The following is a 21507-nucleotide window of genomic DNA, read 5'->3' as shown; positions in this document are numbered from 1 at the left end:
GAAGCAGGAAAACAGTAATGGGGCGTTTGCCAAATGTTAGTGTGTCTAGCACTTGTGTTTCACATCTTGCCCTCCCTCTTTTTGTCTTTATGCGTGTCAAACAGCAAAATGAAGCGACAGCAGTAGACAGCAGACATGCATGGGAAGATTCTCACTTACAGAAGTGACATTCTTGGGGTTTGGATGTGGAAAAAAAAATGAATCACTAGTTTCTGCATTGTTGAACTTTATCCGACAGAACTGCTGAAGTCCTCTCGGAAGAAGGGAAACAAGAAAATCGCGGCTTTCGGAGAGTTCTGCTCACGGATGAGGAGCGTGGCTGAGGCGGCCGTGTCACGAGGGATGCTCCTATGGGAGGCTCTGCGAGCACAGGCAGCCGCACAGGCAGCAGCATCAACCCCAGCCAGGGGCACCAGTGTTCCTGTGCACCCAAACCCTTTGGAGTGCTGTCAGCGGAGGGAGACAGAAGCCAGCAGCTWCTTTAGAATTACAATGGAAATGCAATGTTTGCTACACCTGACAAGTGCCTACTAGCCACACTGGCAAACAGGCAAAAACACGTGGTATACAGACCTTTTTCCTATCAGAAAAATGCTTTTATGCACCTCTGGCATACAAGTCCAGCATGTGCTTTCCCACACTGTGCTTCCTCTCCTCCTGTTTCTGTATTTTTCTGCAACCTGTTTTTTTTGACATTCAAACAATCAGAATTCTCTAGAAATCYGCCTCCTTGAGTTCCTCATTTAAATATGGGCACATACCAATTAACTTCTAGCTCTGCTTCCACTTTCTTTTTGTTTCCTCTCAAATTAGCCTCTGATTATCTTAGTTGTAATCATTGTGTGTGATAAAGTTGAAATAATATATATAATGATTCTCTGCGATAGTGCAGTGTTTCCTCTGTGACTGTTGTAGCTAATAAATGCAGAATGCCAGACAGCTTATAAGAAACAGATTTTTGCAGATCCTAAACAAATGCCCCGCATATTTCAGGTTCAGATAATAAAGGGGAAAAAAAAGTGTCTGCTTTTAGGGGAAAATTTGTATCTTGATTAAAAAAATGTATCTACATTTGTGTTCCAAAGATTTTATTTTATTTTATTTATTTGTTTATTTATATTTTGAAGGCCCAGGACATAARCTCAGTGGTTAAGTCTGAAGCCACAGGACTCCAGCTTCTGATTCGGGCGATGCTTCAGCACAGAGCGAGGAGAAGCTCTTTCATCCCCCAAACCTCCAGTGAGTGCTTTAGCACCTCTTGTTGCCTTGTCCCGTGTCATGTCCACCCAAGGTATTTTTCCCTGCAGCACTCAGTCTGGTAGGTGTTTTTGAGGATGTCTGTCACGTTGCACATTCGCAGAAGTTTGGGGATTTTGCAAAGGAAATCAAAGCTCCCATGCGCCTTGAGGCAGAGTGCTGTAATCTCTAGGGGGATTGCGGAGTGGGGAGGGTGACTCACAGCCCCCTTCTGATGAAGCTGTGCCACACTGCAGAAAATAAACCAAATTGCACTGAGAGGCCAGGGAGGGGGAAGGTTGCAAGTATGACTTGGTACCTACAGACTTGGTCATGCAGCTAGGAAATACGGAGTGGAGGTGTGTGGGAACTGTTTTTGGTTGCAGTCTGATGGATTAAGGAGGGCTTATGTGCTTTAAGTCATTAATTTACATTTGTTAAGACACCTAAAGACACCTAAATTAGAGGCTTGAATCCAGACCTCTCTCTCTTCCCTGGCCCCAAGTGCTGTGGTTGGTGTTTGTGTCATTTGGTTGATGTGGTGGTTTTTTGGTTTATTCATCTGTAAGGTTTTGTCTGAAGCAGGAGTCGCGCTTGCTGCTTGCCCTTCAGATTTACACAGATAATACAGCAAGGTGTTTTAAAAATAGGGCTTGGGTTGTCAAATAATCAAATGAGGCTTGATATGTAAGCTGGATTCCTGGCTTAACTAGACTGTATCTGTGTATGAAACACCCAACCGTTCCTTGATTTTTGGTGGCCATATGTAAAGAGAGGCTCGCCAGGGAAAGCAAAGTTTACCTTAATGTTTGTCAAATGTTGCATGATATATAACTGTTTTTTTTTTTTTTTTTTTACTCTAATAATACTAACTTATTACTGAAACTCTTAATTATCACATTCAGCTACTGTGATTAGTAAAGTCCCATGTATTTGTTATTGGATTTTTGCCTCCCTTACTACAAGTTGCTGTGAAGACTGGGGCAAAAAGGTTTTCGTAGGCAGATGTTTTCTTATTAATAGATTTTTTTCATACAAAACTTAGAAAGAGCACTCAGGAATGGAACATGTTTTTGTTATTTATGGCATAAGTGGCATAAGTATACAAAACCAAATAAGCAAAAGAGGCCTGGCACATTTGGGTRTCTATTATGTAATAACTGGTATAATTCATGTACACTGCTATTTTGGTAGCATTATCTCAGACTTGTCCTAGTCCCATGAATATTTTTTAAACTAATGGATGTATTTTTATCTTGTTAAATAGTCTCGGCTTTACAGTTAACTGTGGAATATCCTATTGAAGTTTATTCACTGCTACTTTAATGTTACAGAATTCATGGTTAGAAAGGATTTGTTCCTTTCGAAAACAGAAAAATGAATACTTCTGATATCTTTTTATTCTAACAGAGAGAAAATATTTCCAGCTTAGCATCTAGACAGAAAAATGAACAGCATAATTAAACCAAGATTTCTCAAAAGTGGGAAAAGCATTTCTCACTTTCTTTAGCACACTGTCATATCAAACTTGTAGGCTTTATTTAAAGCATTTAAGAAAAAAATATAATAGATAAATATGCTATTAGTTCTACACTAATGTAACTAATTAGGCCCTTGGTTCAATGTGAAAAAAATCTGCACAGTGCTTTGCAGTGTGCAGGTTTCTATTACTCAGTCCTTTTCTGCTTTTGAGCAAACCTGTTTTGTGTGGCAAAGGCAAGAACATTAATTGAATACAGGACTTGTTTATAAATCTAGTACAGCTTACAGTTTGACGGGTGCCACTGCTGTTCATTCTCACCTTTCTGCTGTCCATAATTAACCTTTTGTAGTTTGAAATTCTCCATGAAATGAAGGATGGRCTCTGGTTTCAGCTGGACTGGTCTGGCCTAAATTAAAGCTGCCAAAATCCTACTGTATTGAGAAGTCCTCACCTGGCTATTCAGATGACGAGAGAGTAAGCCAAGTGACTCATAAATTTGCTGTTCTAGTTTAAAAAACAAACAAAAAACCTTTGTGGGCAAGAGAAGGTTGTGAGACTTGTTGTGACTTGTTATGCCATTGCTTACAACAAATTTTGTATAAACTGTATTGCTGCCTAACCAAGACATATGAGGGGTGACAGAGCAGTGGAACAGGCTGCCCAGGGAGGTTGTGGAGTCTCCTACTCTGGAGGTCTTCAAAACCCGCCTGGATGCCGCCCTGTGCCCCGTGCTCTGGGTGTGTCTGCTTGAGCAGGAAGGTTGGACTAGATGATCTCTAGAGGTCCCTTCCAACCTTGAATATTCTGTGATTCTGTGATATAATGTAGCAAGAAGAGATGACTGGCTGTCAGATACATTTACATATATAGAAGTGTGCTAGCACATGAAGAACAAAGATGCTCCACATATCAGTCTGTCTCCCCTCTTTAAATCCCCTTTTAAAATCATTCCTCCCCTCTTTAAATCTCCTTTTAAATGGAGCTAATCGAATATCCATTGGACTTGGTGAGACTCTTTCCATTAGCTTCACGAGGGAGAGCTCAGTATTAGTCTACAGAGTAAGCGCAGGGAGCCTCTCACAAACTTCTCCTCCAAGCCACGTACTCCCAAGGCTTGTCTTGGCTCTCGTACTTGTCAGACCTTTCTGTGAGCTGATTTAACTAAAGAAAATGGCAAAAAACAAACAAACAAACCAAAAAACCCTTCAAAAAAGAATTAAAAAAAAAAAGAGAGGGAAAGGCAAAAACCTGTATGCTTTCTGCTTTCTAGTGAGCCCTGACAGTGCGTGGAAAGAGCTGAAGGCCATCAGGGCATCTGGGAGCAGGAGCGGTGAAAGCTGGGGAGAGGAGAGCGGGATTGCTCCCCTTTGGTCAGCGAGCTTCAGACTGCCTCAGCTGCATGTGAAACCGCAGCTGAATTCCTTATGTCAATGTCTTTATTTTAGTTATTGTTTGAAGGAGTCTCCGTATATCCAGTTTCCAATCAAAACATCATGTACTCCCTAAAATCTTAGCTAGAATATGAACATGTTGCTCTACAGGGACTTATGTCTACCGGTTGTATAACATAGATGAATGCCTTTGAAAAACAAATCCTTAATCAAAGTTACACTCCATTTATTTTTTACGTTTTCATTTTCCATTTAAGCAGCTGTTTCATTGCTATGAGAAGCACTTCCCTTCCTGGCAGTGGATAGTCTCGTTCTGCCCTATGCTCRTCGATTCGCTCCAAGATTACCTGTGAAGGGTTGTATTTTCTTCATGCAGAAGTTTGTGCACTATTATTATAAGTCTTTGAATGTTTTCATTGTAAAGCTCTGTTTCTTTCTCATCATTTTGTTGTAACTGAATATTAAGTTAAGGCAGAGAAATTCTTTTTCTTCTGTTATGTCTTTGTCAGCATGAAGTTAATTCAATATTAGCTTGGAAAAAAATAACATGARGGTGAAGTGAAATAATAGATGCAACTATATTATAACTCATTTTTACCTAGCCTTTGAAAGAAAGTAGGAGATGATGGAAAATACAGATAGGTCRTAAGGCAAAGTGAGGAAAAGCTATTTATTCTCAGAAGATGTAGGGTGTACAGTAACGGTCAATTTTTCTCCACTCAGGTGATTCCTTTGATCAAGAGGTTGAAGAGCTGATTTTTCTGCTATTTCTCCTGTAAATAATTAATCAAAGGCTCTAGGTAAGGATATCAATGCTGCAAATTGCCTCTTGCTGTCRTTAACTTTGTTCTGTGAAGTACCCTTTCTGTTTGAGTAGATATTTCTTATTCTAATCAATCAACATTTCAAATAAGTAAAGACCTAGAATTATCAGATGATATTTTGCATTTTGGTTGGATATTTTTGAAGCTTGGTAAGAAACATATTGCTTTCACTTTGGTGTGGCCATCTTTCAAAKCAAAAATACCCGAGGAAATGCTGGGCTATTTCCAACACTTCACCTCCTGAAAACGTCAATGATAGTTTGTTCTGAAATGAACATGATCAAAGCATGTTGTTGAAATATTTTGTTTAAAAAATCATAATCATTTTTGGTAAAAGATCATTTCAAGTCACGACTTCWCAAAAACAGCATCCTCAAACCTCAGAAAACAGGCAGAGAACTTGACTTTCCAATTGCTCCTTGTGAAGCTTTTTTAAAAAGTTAACCATCAGTAGCTATCAACTCATTAATCTATTCAACAAAGCAGGAGAAGGATTTTCTCTCCAAAGGGGTTCACCTCAWCTATAGCTCTAGTTTCTTTAATTACCACCCAGGATTGTTTGCTTTTGAATGCATCTCCATCCACTTCTGCTCTTCCTGCACRTTTCGCACTTGCAGGAAACTCACAATGCTCTCAGGCTTGAAAGTCCACATAACCAAAGTTGCTTCTTTGCTTCATGCTTCTTCCACAAGCCAAATGTATTCYTCTGAAGAAATTTTATATATAGCTATGCCTGTTTTTACACAAGATTTATATTAGGCTACCATGACAGATCATTATGGAAGCACACTTTTCCTGTCTTTCTGTATATTTTCTTTTTGCCTTTCTTTCCCGTCTAGTACTGCTTCCTACATGTTGCCTAAAAATTATAATATAAAAAAAATGCTTCCCTCTCATTTTTCATGAGTCAAAACCTGTTGGCTTTCGGGAAAATATCAATGCTTTTTTTTTTTGGACAAAGACATGTAGTGCTAAGTAGTATAGAGATTTAATGTTTTCTGAAAAAAATCAGGAAGAAAGTAAGCAGGCATTCATATGGCATGATGGAGCAAAGCTTTCTTGTAAAGAAAATGTTAATGTATGCTTAAGCACTTCCAGGGCATCGTGCAGGTCACTATAACACCATAGATTATTAAGGTTTTCTGTTCTGTATCACTTTSTTTTTCCTGAGTTAGGAAAGCAAGTTGAACCTTCATAACTTCTGTGTGTACTTTAGTGGTGTACATTTAGGTTGTGTTAATTTAATGACTGCTTTCTTGTCCATCGTTTTTCATCATTATAACATGACTGTTAACAAGAATCTGTCTTAACAGAATCACACAAGGGGCTGCCTGATGTTTAGCTACCAGAYTGGTGAGAAGAAAGGATGGTACACAGAGGAATAATTTTAAGAAGTGGTGCATAAACAGTAGCTCTTAAATTTAATTCCTACCCGTCATCATACTATTTAACAATGGATCTACTTTATGTCTTGGTTCAGAGAGGGTGCATAGTGTTGCTTCTTGTCTGTCATGATAATTAATGTCTTTATTAGGTAATAACCCTGGAAGCTACATGGTGTCCTACTATATAGGATACATAGTGCACTATAATCTACCTAGTATGTTGTCATAAAACAATTATGAGACTTATTCCCAAATTGCATCAATGGTGATGGTTTCTGTTTGGGTTGCTGGAAAGTCAGGCTGGTGACATCTAAGGGATGTCTGCTGATCCAGAAAATTCAGGGGACCGCGTAGACACAATAGCTGTACATTACATTTAGTAATAGTCATTTCACTTTTATTCTTATTTTGAACTGTAGTCCTCATCATGGCTACTCTTCGCATTTCRCAAGAAGGCAAAGATGGAGGGGCAATAAAATCATAGCTAAAAAAAGCATATTCATCATGTAATATTTCTCAGTCTTTCTTGGAATTGGGAAGAAAAATGGGGTATATCCCACTGAATCCAAAATATGGCTGTGCTTATTACACACATAAAGGTGTCTTAAAGACAAATCTTAAAGTAAATCAGTAAATTCATATTCGTTTTAATGACATTTTCAAACCTTGTGGCTTTTAGGTATTTGTTATCTACCTTTTTTATTTTTCTTCTAAACAATTCTAAGACTCCCCATRTTCATTTTCTTTTATTATCTTTCTGATGTGTAAGTTAGAAGGGGACTGAAGTTTCAAAAGCAGATAAAAGAAACTGTTACCCACTTTGTTTCTAAAGCAGGCATTTCCCCAGTTACCCTGGGCTTGAGGAAACATTCAGCTGTGGTATGCAATGTTTTTGAAGCAGGACAACCATAACTTAGGTGATAGCTGGCACTAGAATACTGTGCAAGGCTGCTTTTTTTTTTTTACTTTTTAATTAAATACATCAATATAGAGTTAAAAATAGACTATGCTGCATGATCTTATTGCTAATTCTGTCTTGACAGAGAAGACAGGATACTTTATACTGAAGAGCTGCACCCACCTGAGTACACTTTTATGGTATAGGTTTCATTTTGGGAAATGTAGCACTGAATAGATTGGCAAGCATTGCTGGATTATTGCAGAAAGCAGCAYTGAATAATTATCCTTTAGAGGGATTGCCAACAAATTCTTCTCTTTCAGCATGACCTACAGATTCTGGCAATTTAAAGTTCTTGTGGGACTTTTCCACTCAAACAGTGAATATAATTCCATGCCRTGTTAATGAAATTCAGTGTTCATAGAGATATGTGCTTAGAATTGCAGAATGAATATTAAGATTTTGTATTTTACGTACATATAGTGGTAATACTCATCTCATATACATTTCACTGCACTTTATTACAGTTGGCATCTATGCCTTCCATTTTCAAAATGAAATTTGGTGATAAAGGTCACAAAGCAGGAGAATTGCATTTTAATTCAGCTGACTCCTAACTCACTGTAATCACTGTAAAGCACTGTTTCTCATCAGGTTTAAGAAATATATATGAACTTTACTATTTTTCTTGGTGTGTGTGGTAATTGCTGAACTTTCTCTGCATGGGTAAATATGATGTGAATATGATAAAAGGGGGCAATTTTGGATTCATGACAAGAATCTATACTGGTTTTGTTTACATATGCAGAGATTTTTGTGTCCATGCTGCAATTTTACTGATATGTTTTCATGTGCAATRTTCTTAAACTTGACACGTGTGTAGTTTTCACAAAACTCTGCCTGCTGATAGACTGGGAGTGAGGAGTTTGGTCTGATTTTGCTGATGGACCTGCTGGAGTCTGGAGCTGGTGGCRCTGGTGGTGCCTGTTTTGGGCACAAATTCGGGTTTGTTGTTGTTCATTTGTTTTCCTGTGGACCATAGTTAKGCTGGGTGTGAGGGATGTATCTCTGGCTGAAGGAAAACAGGCAGCACCAGTTGTCCATTTTATTGCCTTGTTTGGAAGTTGGAGTTCTGTGCAGGGATGTGGGTAGGTTTGCTGATACCGACTCCAGAGCATATTCTCAGAAAGGTGCATTAGCACATCTGCTCCTGAAGTTAGCCACTACTAGCTTGGAGAGTAGGATTATCTGAAATCATTCAGCATAACTGTGTTGGCAATCAAGAGCCGTATTTTTAAGACCAATAATTTTTGACCTTTCTTTGCAAATGATTTTGGAAAAAAAATACTTTAAACTCTAATACCAAAAGATATTTGCTATTTATTAGTTCTGAAAAACTTTCATATTCAGTATCAAAGAATGGAAGCAGCCAACATGACTCATGGGCTATATTGGTTGACTCCAGAGTATAGAGTTTTCATTAGTAAGAAGTTTGATTAGTATGTTATTTTTCTGTGAAATAAGTAATTATATAACTGCCTCTCTAAACTTTCACTGTACGTGTTTTTTTACTTTCTATATTTGTAACTTTTATGCTAAACTTCCCTGCAATATCAACAACAACAACAACAACAACAACAACAACAACCTAAGCATGTAAGAAACCAGCATATTTACTTGACATACCCCAGAATCCACAAGAATTACAAGGGTCCATGCACAAAAAGTACAGAGGAAATGTAGGGGAACTGTGCAGAGTGAAACTGCAATGTCTCTTAAGCCACAGTAGAAAACAGGAGATTCTCTAGAGCTTTACTGGCACTCTGCTGTCATGTACTGTGTTCCCTGTGAGCCAGAGGATGAGCTCCCAGCCTAAGGACAAAGCAGTGCAAGGCCCCCTTTGCTGCTGCTGCTCTTTTATTGCAACATAAACTCSTTCCCAAATATTAACATTCTTTCCTCATGTTGCTCAGTGCTGTTGCTAATAACTATTTATGGAACAAAATCAACAAGCTGGATCTTCTACTTGACCGCTGGTGGCCTCAAAGTGGAAGATATATGAGCAAGCTGATGATATCGTTGCTTTTGTGCTGGTGAGTGTAGCTAGCCACACATTTTTATAGCTTGGTAGGGAACAGTTTAAAACTGTTTTGGCAGATMTTTGGGTGCCATTGTGAACTTATTTAACTCCTTTTCCTGTTTGCAGGACATTTAGATTTAAATCTTTCTCTTTTTTTTTTTTCTTTATTCAGGATATATATCAGAATCAGAAACAAATAACCGTTAGAGTAATGTTGCACAAAGGAAAATAGAATTCAACAATCTCTAATCTTCTGTTCATATATTTTCATTTTTATTCAGGCAATGAATGGGTCAATAATGTACTCTTAAGCTGGTGAAATATATCTTGTGATGCTAGAATTAGTGCTTGTTTTCAAAAACTCCAAGGACATTGAAAGGATGAATAGTTTTATAATTAGGTAGCAAATTGACAATATCCCCTGCATGATAAGTGAAGCTAAAATAACAAAACTAAAAAGATAACATGGGTTAAAGTAAAAGGATAAATAAAATGCTTGTGGACAGGTGAAGAAATGATTTATATCTAAAATATAAGTATAGTTCAAATAACATTAAGGTTCCATACTCACAGTAGTATGGAAAGTGAGAGTTAAGGCTGCCTGTCTGTACTTAATATGCCCTGGTGCCTTTCCAGCAGATATTTGATTATGTGAGTTCTCCCAGTGATTCTGGAATATGAGCAGTGTTCTGGACCTCAGCAGGGGCTCGACAGTGAAAGTTTTCCCATTGAGCAAAGAGAAAAGTCCAGCRAAGTGGGAAATAGAAAATCTTTAGTTACATTCTGAGGCTATTAGAGTGTTTTTTAAAAAACAAACAAAGAAACAAAACAAACAAAAACCCCTTTGCAGCCTGCAGGAGGAGAGCCCTTCACATAAGAAAACATGGTTAAAATATTTTGTTTAAAAATATGGACTGTGATTAAAGTTTGGGCAAAAAAGATACTCATTTTATGTCTTCAGAAAATGTGTTAGTAGGAGAAAAAGTTGCTTCCATCATTTCTGCGTATGGTAGTTAGGCAGACTTGCCTGCAAAGTGCTGTTCTTTCTGATTCAGATATAAAGCTTTCCTCTAAAGCTAGTAAAATAGGAGTATGAATATAAGTCTTCTGTCTGGGACCCTGATGCTGGGCTATTGTGACAAAATTCTGGAAAAAAATGTTGGCTTCCTTCCGTGGAACAAAAGCAGCATTCAGAGCCTTGGGAGCTGCTGTAAGATAAAATGGCTGATGAATCCTTTAGATTCCTGGGATTGGAAGATGAGGATTTCTGTGTCAGTGTTTTCCCATTCCTCAYTATCACTGATATCTGAGCTTCTTGCACATCCTAATAATCTAGTCTTACARCTGCCTGTTTCACAAATGGCAACATTAAAGCAAAAAAACCCATCTTGTCGTCATCCAGTATAATACACCAGGCTGCTCTTCAGATGGCTACAGATATTCTGTATACTGCAGTAGGCCAAAAGTGTTACTGATTTGTCTAGCCTTTTTTTTTTTTAGGTTGTCCTTTTGTGCCTGCATGCTGCTTTATGCCTTGGATCAGAAGCAAATGCTATATGACAGTCTCCTGACATTTTGGCTGTTGCCTGCACACAAAAATCAGTATCTCTGGTTTAGCTGTTAATTGTATGCCAAAACCAAATTATTTGGGCTTTTTTCTTTCTCCTCCTTTTTCATCTTCTTCGGTTGAAACATAAGATCTTTATAGTTACCACCAATAGCTCCCAAGACTTACGGAAAATTAGCAAGGTTATAAAACACAGTGTGCATGTGGTTTGCTGTTGCAGCTGCACTTTAAAGGAAAAGTAATATATGCACTTGCCCTCCTTAGAAAAGGATCTATAAATTAGCACTCCTTGAATAGTTCCTGATGCCTAGCACAACTTTTATATATTATAACCATTTTTTAAACTTCATTTTTAATACTTCAGTCAATTTAAAATGTCTTGCAAAGATGTGAGGGGTTTCAATTTCAAATATATATATTTTTTATATGTAATATATTTTGACCCTGTTTCTTCCTTCYGAAGGGCTGAGAAATGGGATATATGAGTGAGGGAGAGATGCAGTGACTTGGTATCTCATGGCAATGCTTGATTTCTATTCCAAGCTGAGGAATTTCAGAGCTGTCTTCTCCTGTGGGGAACAGGAGTCAAAAATGGCACTTAATGAGCAAAATATGTTTTCTCAAAGAGTGCGATAGACTTGCCCTGCACATTCAGGTACTGGAACCATTCTTCCTCCTCACACCCTTTTGAAGCCTAGTCCCAAGATGGGTATTTTCTGCATGCACTGAATCCAGGACTGCCGTTTTGGAGACCCACTTCATCAAGTGCTCAGCACTTTTTCTTCATCCTCTTGCAAGTGTCTCCTGTGTAATGGCAAGGAGCTAGTGCTGATCCCTTGGATCATGTAAATGGTTCAACTCTGTTCAGTGGCAGTCAGCTCCTGGGAAAGCACCAAGGAAGTTAATATATATGGGACTGAAGAGCCCCGTGCCTCACGAGGCACCCCCAGCATGGTCTTTTCTAGGGTGCCGTGTACACGATCACCGCGGGTGGGAGGACTCACCCCTCCGTGCAGGGGCCTGCTAACTGGTATTTTTCCAACCCCTTGCAGCACTAGGACAGCTATTAATCCATCACCCTTCAAGGTGAAGGTTTTCTACATATTCTGCAGGATAAAGGCATGCTTCAAAAATGTAGCATCTACACCTGCTTGCAGGTCCTCAAGGATGAGGATGAGAAACTTAAAACAAGTGAGAAAAATTTGTGTTAACTTTACTRCTAAAGAGATTTTTTCAACTCTTTCCTTTGAGTCAAAATAATATTGTCTCTATTAAACCTTTAATTTTCTTACTTTTTATATATCAGCACTAGGACAAAGCAGCCTAGTCCCCAGAGACACATGGGAGCGAACTGAGCGAGGCAGAGAAGTCGGCATTGCTGTTGTCCTTCCCTGCCCTATCCTCTGCCTTTGTTAATCGGCATGTGCAAATTAAACTCAAATTAAACTCTTAATTTATCACCGTGTTGTGGTGACAGCAGGCAGGATCAGAACGCTTTACAAACACGTAACACCACATTAACATCAGAAACAGATTCTTCCCCAGAGAGAGGAGAAGATTTTAAGGAATGCGGAAAGATTCCGCAGGGCTTTAATCCCTGCCGGTACACAGAAAACAGCCCGCTGTTGTTGAAGCGCTGGGAGGGGGCAGCGGTTGCAGTAATCTGCAGAACATGTGTATGCAGCCGCTTCCCCCGTGTTTGGGGCAAAGATGAGAAACTGCCTATGAGCGACCGTAGGGAGAGAAGGAAAAAACTCGTGGTAAATGAGAAAAGATTTTCCTCACCAATAAGTTTGCTGCCCGGAGCTGTGACCTGCTCTGAGGCCCGGCCTCGTGCATGGGGATGGTCCCAGTGCAGCCTCTACCCTGGCACTGGCTGCTTGTGCAGGGCCCCGAGCTGCCACGGGGCCCAGGTGTGGGACAAGGCAGACACCCCGAGGTCTATGGGGACTGTCTGGAGCAGATGCCAGTGCTCCTCAGGTAGTGAAGTGTGTAAGCATGTGCTGGAGGGATCTACTGAGCTGGATGCGGCACTCTGCTCAGCTCCTTCTGCAAGTCTCCCAACTCACGAGCAGCTTGGCTCCACCAGTGCCTTACGCTTCAGGATGGTTTGACCTGGTGAAGCTGGGCCTCCTCCACGGCACCCTGACATGAAGAACSTGCGCCAGCTTTGTCTCAAAAGGTAGGACTTCCCTGTGCTGTTGTGCTTTTGTCCCAGGCTTGTTGCCTCTGCGTCCAGGGCCAGCAGACCATGCAAACTACCCAGGGTAGTAAAATTTGGGGTGCCGGGGTGGCAGAGGACACCAGGAGACTGTCCACCCAGCTGCTCTGCTCTAGCACTGCCAGCCCCAGGCACTACAGCCTCCTGCCAGAGGGTCTCCTGTAGGGATGAGTTTTTGTTGGGGGATGGAAAGGGGAATGGAAGGGGATGGGAAAGGGGGAAGAGGATGGAAAAAGAATCCACCTAAGTGGTTGTATTTAAAAAAAATTTCTTATTATTGTTATTAATGCTATAACTTAATGTGATTACATCTGAGTGAGTGATCTTTCCTGTAAGGGAGCAGGAAGGTTTAAAAGCTGCAGTAAATATGAGCTTTAAAGGAAGCTGGCTGGCAAAAGTTGCGCTTAAACTCCAAAATTTTCAGTCCTCAAAATCACTTAAGTGATTTGGGAGCCTACAGCTAAGTGCTCCAGTAGAAATAGTGGATTTCCCACTTTTCTGAACAGGGCTTACTCCCTCAGACAGTCAGGATCTTTTCAAAATGTTTCCCTCACTTCTGTATTCAACTTCAGCTTACAGAATCTTGAGAAATGTTTTGATTCCCACAGAGGCTGGGTCRCACACATTTATTTATTCAGTCCTGCTTTGCTCCGTCAAAGACACCGCGACTGGGAGAAGTCAAAGGGCGCCGTTCATCATGCTCGGCCCGGCGCGGGACACGCTCCCGGGTGCAGTAGCCGTGCTCTGCAGGGAAACACAAACTTCCTATGCTCGGCCTCCCTAACGCAGCGTGTGGTGGAGTGCCCTGGTAGRCTCTGACATGCTTTGGAGATGGGCCAGGGGAAGCATATTGCCCAGCAGACGCAGGACACGCGTCCCTCGGCATGTCACTGGTGAGGTCCAAGCCCTGTGGGGCTGCAGGAAAGAGGACAGAGCTGGGCTAAGCACTCGCTGGGGAAAGGGAGCACGGGGAGCTGTGAGCAGTGATTGACCATAGCCACTGAACACAGAAAGCACTGACATAACATTGGGAGCATGCAGGTACTGTTTGAACTAACCTAGAAGAGCTAGTTTCAGGGAAAGAGCCTTGAAAATCACACCGTATGTTTGGGAAGTCTGTCTGGGAGCTTTCCAGAGCATAAAGCTGCGATTGGCTGGTTGCCACTCAGCTCTTCTGGGGTGGATGTCACCTTCATGTCACCAGCTAAAGTGCCAGGCTGGGTCTATTTTCTCCTTTGGAACTATGGTTTTTGCAGAGCTCCAGAATTTCATCTTTTGGGTACCTTGAGCTCTTCCTGCATGTCTTGGGGAACATGCAGGAAAATTCCTGCACAGGAATAATAAGGATAGATTGTGGAACAGTGCCAAAATGCCTCCAAAGTCGCTCTAGATAACTAGCAACTAGATGACAACACAGGGTTATGCCTTCTCCACAGGAGTCCATAAAAGCTGTCAAGCCAATGGTTCGGCTGGTGGCCTGACATGGCATGATGCATTTGTGTCATTTCTCAGGAGGTCCCTTGGGAGAATCTTAATTTGGAGGATTAGAGAGGATGAGCTGATAGACAGATACTGTGCATCTCTCCCTATCCTGTCCCCTTGCCCTTGCAAAACAAAACAAAAACAACACCTCTTTAAAACTTACAGAGTAATTTCAAGTCCCCATAAAGAAGCTTCTAAGGAATGAGCAGAATTATTTTGTTTGGAGTTTTTGCACTAGGATTGAGGAAATTTATATGGGGCAGACTTGGGACTTTGGCCTATCTAGTAAGACCAAATCTCAGTTTTAGGAGTTTAGCTCAGTTTTTAGGAGTTTGAGGACAGGTGTCCCCAAGGGTGTGATGCCTCCACTGGGCACTGTTGCTCTGTGCAATGTTGTCCTTTGAAACTGGGGGAGCAAACTGGAAAGTAAAGGGAAAACCATGCCTGAGAACAGTGTGAAAATCGACATTTCTGTGAATTGACCTGCAAGAAGCAAGTCTGTTTCCAGTTCTTCACTTGAAAAATAGATGTTTCTACCTTATGGGGCTTTAAAAGAAAGGGCCCCCTGGAAGGAAAGAAAAGAAATGCTGGTGATTCAGCTGAGTAGAGTACAATGTACTCAGCAAAAATAAGAAAGAAAGGAATGAAAGTGTTAGCAGCGCCTTGATTCTTGGTGATGGAGGGGTATTAGCCAAGCTATAATGGATTGTCAAAGTAGGTTCTTGTTTTTGTAACCTCCCAGGTTCCTTGCAGTGAGTCAACATCTAGCCATCTGGGGTAGGGGGTGGGGAATAACTTTAAAATCAGTTAAATTTATGTTCCTATTCTAGCGGAAAGAGTGTTTAAAAGGAAAACATACCTTTCAGAGTGAAACATTTGTTATTGTTCTTTACAAGTGCATGTTTGAGTTCATGTTTGTTAAATAGCTTTTAGTTATTAAATCATGGAAGTTTCCCTTGCTAACATAAAAATAGGTGTGACTGAAAAATTCATAGCAGGAAAACAAAACTGTCTTTCAGCTACTTGGACTTCATTTGGCTTGTCGAGATGTTGGTAAACCCTGATTGACTTACAGGCACACTCCTTTAGGAAAGTAATATAATTCAGACAGAATTTGTCAAGAAGACATCTAAAGGCTGTATAAATTTCACCTGAAATCATGTATCCACCCAAGAACATAGCTGTTTCCAAGTGGTGGTGTTTACTAATAAACACAGAATGCTTGAATATTCAAAGAACTAGGCTAAAAGGGGTGATTTTTTTAAGAGGAAATGTAATCTTTTTTTTTTTTTTGACCTGCCTCATGTACCCAAATTCAGTTGTATTTTTGGGTTAAGACCCCTTGGTTTTGATAGGCCAAACATGCATGTTCTTGAAATGGTGGTGGCTTCCTGCCTTTGCATGTAAGAGTAACTGCTCTGTTTCGTGTTACACCGGGATCTGTCCTGGTCCCATATGGGCATCCACAGTCATGGACAGTTATGAGCTGTCTTGAGATGACTTTGGGTCCATTCTTAATCATGCACCATCCTAATGAAAAAAAAATGGATGATATTTATGGGAATGACTTTGATAACTTTGTCATTGCTTAGTGAGGAGGGAAGAGCAGAAAGTTGTAGTAGCAAAATGGCACCATCTGAAAGAGAGGTTTTAGTGATGTGTCAGAATCAGAGCTTCCTCCATGTGGAGTCTGGAGGACAAACCTTTTCAGCCTCTGCTTTGTGCTGTCCCTGGGCCAAGAAAGACTGAGGAGGTAGCCACAAGCACAGGGATGGAGAATTTGCTTTAGCCCTTCAGTTTCACTAAGGCTTTTTCAGTGCTCGGACTAGTTCTCAACTATGTGAGCTGGTGGGCTAGAATTGTTCTACTGAAGAAACATCTAGCAGTATCTAAAAATAATGTCTTAACATTCTGATTGGTTTCATCCAGATAATCAAAGGATTCTCTAGGGTTCATTATGCTATTGAATTTCTCTGATTCTGGGGAAAAGAAAAAAAAAAAAAAAGACTGATAAAAGGTCAATGGTAGAGATCTCTACATTATGGTTTGCTGTCAGGTACGTGGACAAATACACCAACTTGCAGAATTAACTACATCATCATCAATTTCTGCATCATTAAAGAGACCTGGCAAACTTCYGTGCTTTGATTGTATTATGCCTTCTCCATTTCAAATCAAAACGGAGAGTGAGGCTTGACTTTGCATGTTTTGAAAGCTGACCTCTTTCTTCTAGCTTAAAAGTTACCTTTGTTTTTTGTTACACAGAGAAGAACCCGATGGAACACTGCATTTGGAAACAAACAACAACAACAACAAAAACAGAAGAAACAAATTATAAAAAAGAAACATTCAAAGACAAGGTATGTCTACATTTAACTTTCACTGGAGTAAAGCTTAAGAAATATATCCTATCTAATTCTGATGCACTAATAAAAAAATGTTTATTCAGCAAGAGTGAATTTTCTGTTGTGCATAGGTATCTAATTCATATAAATCCCCCTTGAGCTTTGAGCACAGAAATGAAGTGTTTTGTGGTTTTGCTGGAGCTCTTGGCTGTAAGCATTTTTTTTTTCCCATTATAATGTTAACGTATTAGGCAGATGCRAGATCTGTTCACCACGCTATGGCTGTGTCTGTGTGGCAGAAAGCCACTCCATAAGGAGCTATAGGGGCCCAACTGGCATGGGACAGTGTGARTCTTTCTGCAGGCCGTGTCCAGGCATGGGCTTCATGGCAGCAAGAAGCTGTGTCCAGAGGGGCTAATTCCAACACCCATGGGGAAGGAAGTTGTTTTCCTGGGAGGAATGCTGGATTAGCAGGGCTGCCTTGCTTTGAGTCTATTGCAGTAGTAGAAATGCAAGCATTTATGCAAATATAAGTGTGCACGTAGGCTACCTGTTGTGAAAAATTACATCTTAAGTGTTGTTCATAAGCTCCATCCTATCTATGAGCAAGAAAGGGGGCAGTTAAGATTCGTATARAAATGCTAGGCTGCTTCTCATTCACACCAGCGGCTCTCTGTACTATTCTGGCAAGGTAAAAATTTCTTTATATGGCTGGAAATTTAATTTACATCTTAGTAAAGACTTTTTTTACAATACCAAATCGGAATAAAAGAGAGTTGGTATAGATGACAGTAAGACTTACTGTTTGTTTACTTCTCCATCTTTTTTGTTCAGTGCTACATCAGCTTGTTTTGAAACTCCTCAGCATATGGACTGGAAATTTGGGTTGGTTTGGGATGTTCTTTTTTTCTTTTTCTTTTTTTTTTTGTTTGTAAGGAATTGCTAATGTTTCCAAAACAGAGAAACTCTCAGAGGGTGATGGAGCAACATAGTGTCGGTCTTACATGAGGAACTTTAAAAATGTGAAAACATATATTTACAGTGGTCTGTGCTTATCAGATATCTACTGGTTGGGAAATTTTTGCAGGCACAACTGCCATACAGTCATGGCAAGTCTTTAAGGACAACGTAAAAAACATTAACATATCTCCTGAGCTATGAAATCTGTAGAAGAATTTCCTTTGTTGAGTTTTCAGTGCTTAAAGCACGTTTAAGGGAAAAAAAAAACTTAGTTAAATGATAAAGATTGAAAGGATAGTTTTCATTGAGTTTTAGAGTTTGATCTTCATTACATATCAACCATTTGCATACAGAATAAACTGGGTTTTGCCTGGAAAGCTATGCAAAAGTTTACTTAGCATTTAATATTCAGCAGTCATACCACATGGTGGACAACAAATGTAAATGAAGGTGCATAGCTATTATATACCTGTATGTTCGATTTTTTTTTTAAGGTAAATGCCTTTTTGACCAGACAGTCCATTGCTTACTGCTAAGCACTCATCAAAACTTTGTTTGTTTTCAGATGTTTTGTCTTCAGTATTAACTTGAAAGAATATGAGTCATGCAGAGGTCAAAGAACAAGGTTATTGTCCTGATGTGGAATATTTTACTGTAGGAATCATGGACCACTTATCCTCAGTAATACAAAATTCTTCTCATTGCCCTTAGGCTGTTGTGTTGTGAAAGGCTGCAGTGTAACATACACCTCCTGTTTCCTGATTTCTTCATGCACAGGGCCATCTAAAATAGCTTTTCCAAGGAGGCTTCGAAAATTTCAAGTACTAACCTTTCTTTGTCACGGTATTGCAGAGTCTCTAAATATCTCTTCTTTGCAAATTTCTGTTCCTTCCCTTTTATTGATAAATTATCAGTGTGATTGGCAATAGATAGTAGCATAACTCCTACCTGATACTTTAGTATTCCTTTAGGAAAAAGAAAAGGAATGATACTCTGGAAAGGAGCAAAAATTAGTAGAAAAGTACAATATTCGCATATTTCAACTGTTTGCTGTATCGTGAAAATGAGGGCTTCATTATCTTAAGGGGACAGATGTTCTTGAATTATATAAAGTAAAAATCTGTTAGAAACAAAACTGTAAGCTAGAAACCTGTCAGTAAATCATACTGTTAACAAGGATCTATAGAAGGAGGATCCATATAGCTTTCTTTCTCCAAAATCTAGCCACTGCATAGTGATATGACTAGTGAAATAGGAGAGTCCCTCCCTACCAGCTTAGAGCCCTTTGCTGATCGTTTGTCACTGCTTGATAATATTTGCAAGCCAGACTTAACTATACTTTTAATGCCAACCGCTACCACAGACTTGTCTACTCACAGAGTTATTTTAGAAATATTCCTATTTTCAATTCAAAATGAACCTTTTTCAGAAGATTAACTTGCTTTAGTTCTGATATGGGCATATTTATAATATATTATTGCAAAATAAATGCATATTGCATATAAATATGCATAACRCATAAGGATGGGAGCTTGCCATTTTCTTTTCTGAACATGTAAATATTAAAAACAGTTGACTGATTCTTAAAAACTTGTCATGAAGATGAAACCAATTTTTTTTTCATAAGCTAAAGGACTAAAATACTGTTTGGATGTTATCTTCTGAGACTGGTAGATGCTTTTTTGTACCTAGTAGCATGAATTTTGGTACCACTAAATTGAGGAGGAGAATGTACTGAACTATTGTGAACTGTTATATAAACAAACMAACAAAGAAAATTAACATGCATTTCAATTCTTTCTCAGAGTTACATATACGATAATATAATTGCAGACTAAACTGTCCTTAGCTATTTGCTTCTGGATAAAATGTCACGTTGCATCACTYCTGAAATTAATATATTTATTTTTCTGCTGTACACTTCAGATGAGTTCCACATGTATTCCAGATTTAACAAATTAATCGATGGTATCTTATTATCACTTGAAATTACTCACAGTTAGGTCAGATTCAGGGTTCTCATTTATTTTTCATTGTGTGGATCACATTTTAATACAGAGTGTCTTGTGTATATCTCTTCCTTCCATTCTGCAGTTGTGAAACACCCCTGTGGTGTGGATAGTTATTAGATACATGGAAGAGTAAAGTTGGGAAACTATTTCATGCAATTTTAGCTTCTTAACAGCTTAATAGCTGGGAATAAGGAGAGCCAGCTCTGTATGACCGGCCAGTTCTCCACTGTGGGTCGTTTTTAAGAACATCTGTCAATATCATTTTACAGTATTTCACTTACGTTCCCTGTCTCTATTCATTCTTTTATGTTTCTTATATATTCTGTTTTGCTTGAGTACTATCTCTTTGTCCCTCCTGACAGGGTGGAAGCGAGAAAACAGCATGGGAGGCTGCTCTCTCCAAGTTAGGAGACCACGTAAGTCCAGGGGTAACAAGGGAGGGACCGGAGGCCAGGAAAAGGCTTTTCTGAGTGGGAAATTGGAAGAAGGTCTGTCAATTGTGTTTATGAAATCTGCTTTTTAACAAAGTATTCCGTTTTCAACTAAGGACCTATTTCCAAGAAAGCTGTCTGGTTTCTCTAGAAAACCAGTATTACACACACACACACACACACAAAAAAAAAAAATCTTCTGTTGCCTTGTACTTGTAGCTAGGTCACCTCTGAACCCCGTGGATGTCTCCAATTGAGAAACTGGCTTGTACCCTGCCCTGCACCCTCAGGAGAAGTTTTGATGCAGGGAGATGGGAAACCCCTGGATCATGAGTCTGCCTGGACACATTTCCAGAGATGCACTGGGCTATGTGGAGTCCCTCTATAAATGAAGGACTGATGGTTGTTTCTAGTTAGAGACAGTCTTTGAGGGACAGGGAAATAAAATAATTGAGTTTCTTTGGCAGTCCCAAGCAGAGTTCTGTGGCACACTGAAAGTTATGTGGTAGCTTGATAAACATTGCCAAACTCTGGAATAAAAAGAGCACTGAGTTAGTTGACTATAAATGTTAAATGCATTGAAATAGCTTCTTGCATTATTCCTTGAAGAACACTTGATCTGTCTGGCATGGTGAAGAAGGAAAGAGCCTGAAACAAAGAAGGGAGAATCTTCTGTATACATTCCAGCAGAAAGAGCTGGAAGATTTCAGGGATTTAATAATGGGAGAGCCCCTTATGGCTCTCCCAGTGAGAAATATAAACATTAAACTCTCCCTATTTCCCCCTCYTTCTATATACACTTGTTTTATTTGCCAAATGGTGACTGGTTTGGGACTGCACTGCTTGCAGGAACCATAGGATGCGCCTACAGCACGCAGTGCTGGCTCTGGATGAGCTGGCAAGGGGCAAAACACTGCACAAAAATGCAAGATTTAGTCCCAGATGCGTCAGCCCAGCTGGGGCTATTCTGCCATGGGTTCCAGACAGTGCTTTTCTGGTAACACTACGATACATGAGGTAGCTATTCACTCAAATGTTTTTTGGTCTGGCTGTTATAGATACTCAAAATGACAAAATCTATTGGAAGCTGAAATCAGTATTGGAATGGTTTTCTTTTCTCTTTGGGACTAGATGTTATTTTTAGATAATTACCATTATATCGGCCAGTGCATTTCCAGAGCAAAGAAGCTTC

General features: G+C 39.8%; 1 long non-coding RNA gene across 1 annotated transcript; it reads left to right on the top strand.

Annotated features, from left to right (window-relative positions):
- The first annotated feature begins 476 nt into the window (after positions 1 to 476).
- Positions 477 to 1241, top strand: LOC112949310. Its single transcript, XR_003249805.1, has 2 exons — positions 477 to 563; positions 1128 to 1241. It is a non-coding gene; the product is annotated as an uncharacterized LOC112949310 (long non-coding RNA).
- The last annotated feature ends 20266 nt before the right edge of the window (positions 1242 to 21507 follow it).

This window comes from Nothoprocta perdicaria, unplaced genomic scaffold, assembly GCF_003342845.1.
Source record: "Nothoprocta perdicaria isolate Ctin4 unplaced genomic scaffold, notPer1 scaffold_29, whole genome shotgun sequence".
In the NCBI taxonomy this organism is placed as follows: domain Eukaryota; kingdom Metazoa; phylum Chordata; class Aves; order Tinamiformes; family Tinamidae; genus Nothoprocta; species Nothoprocta perdicaria.
Note: the sequence above shows the minus strand (reverse complement) of the source record. Positions and strands in the feature narration are given on the sequence as shown.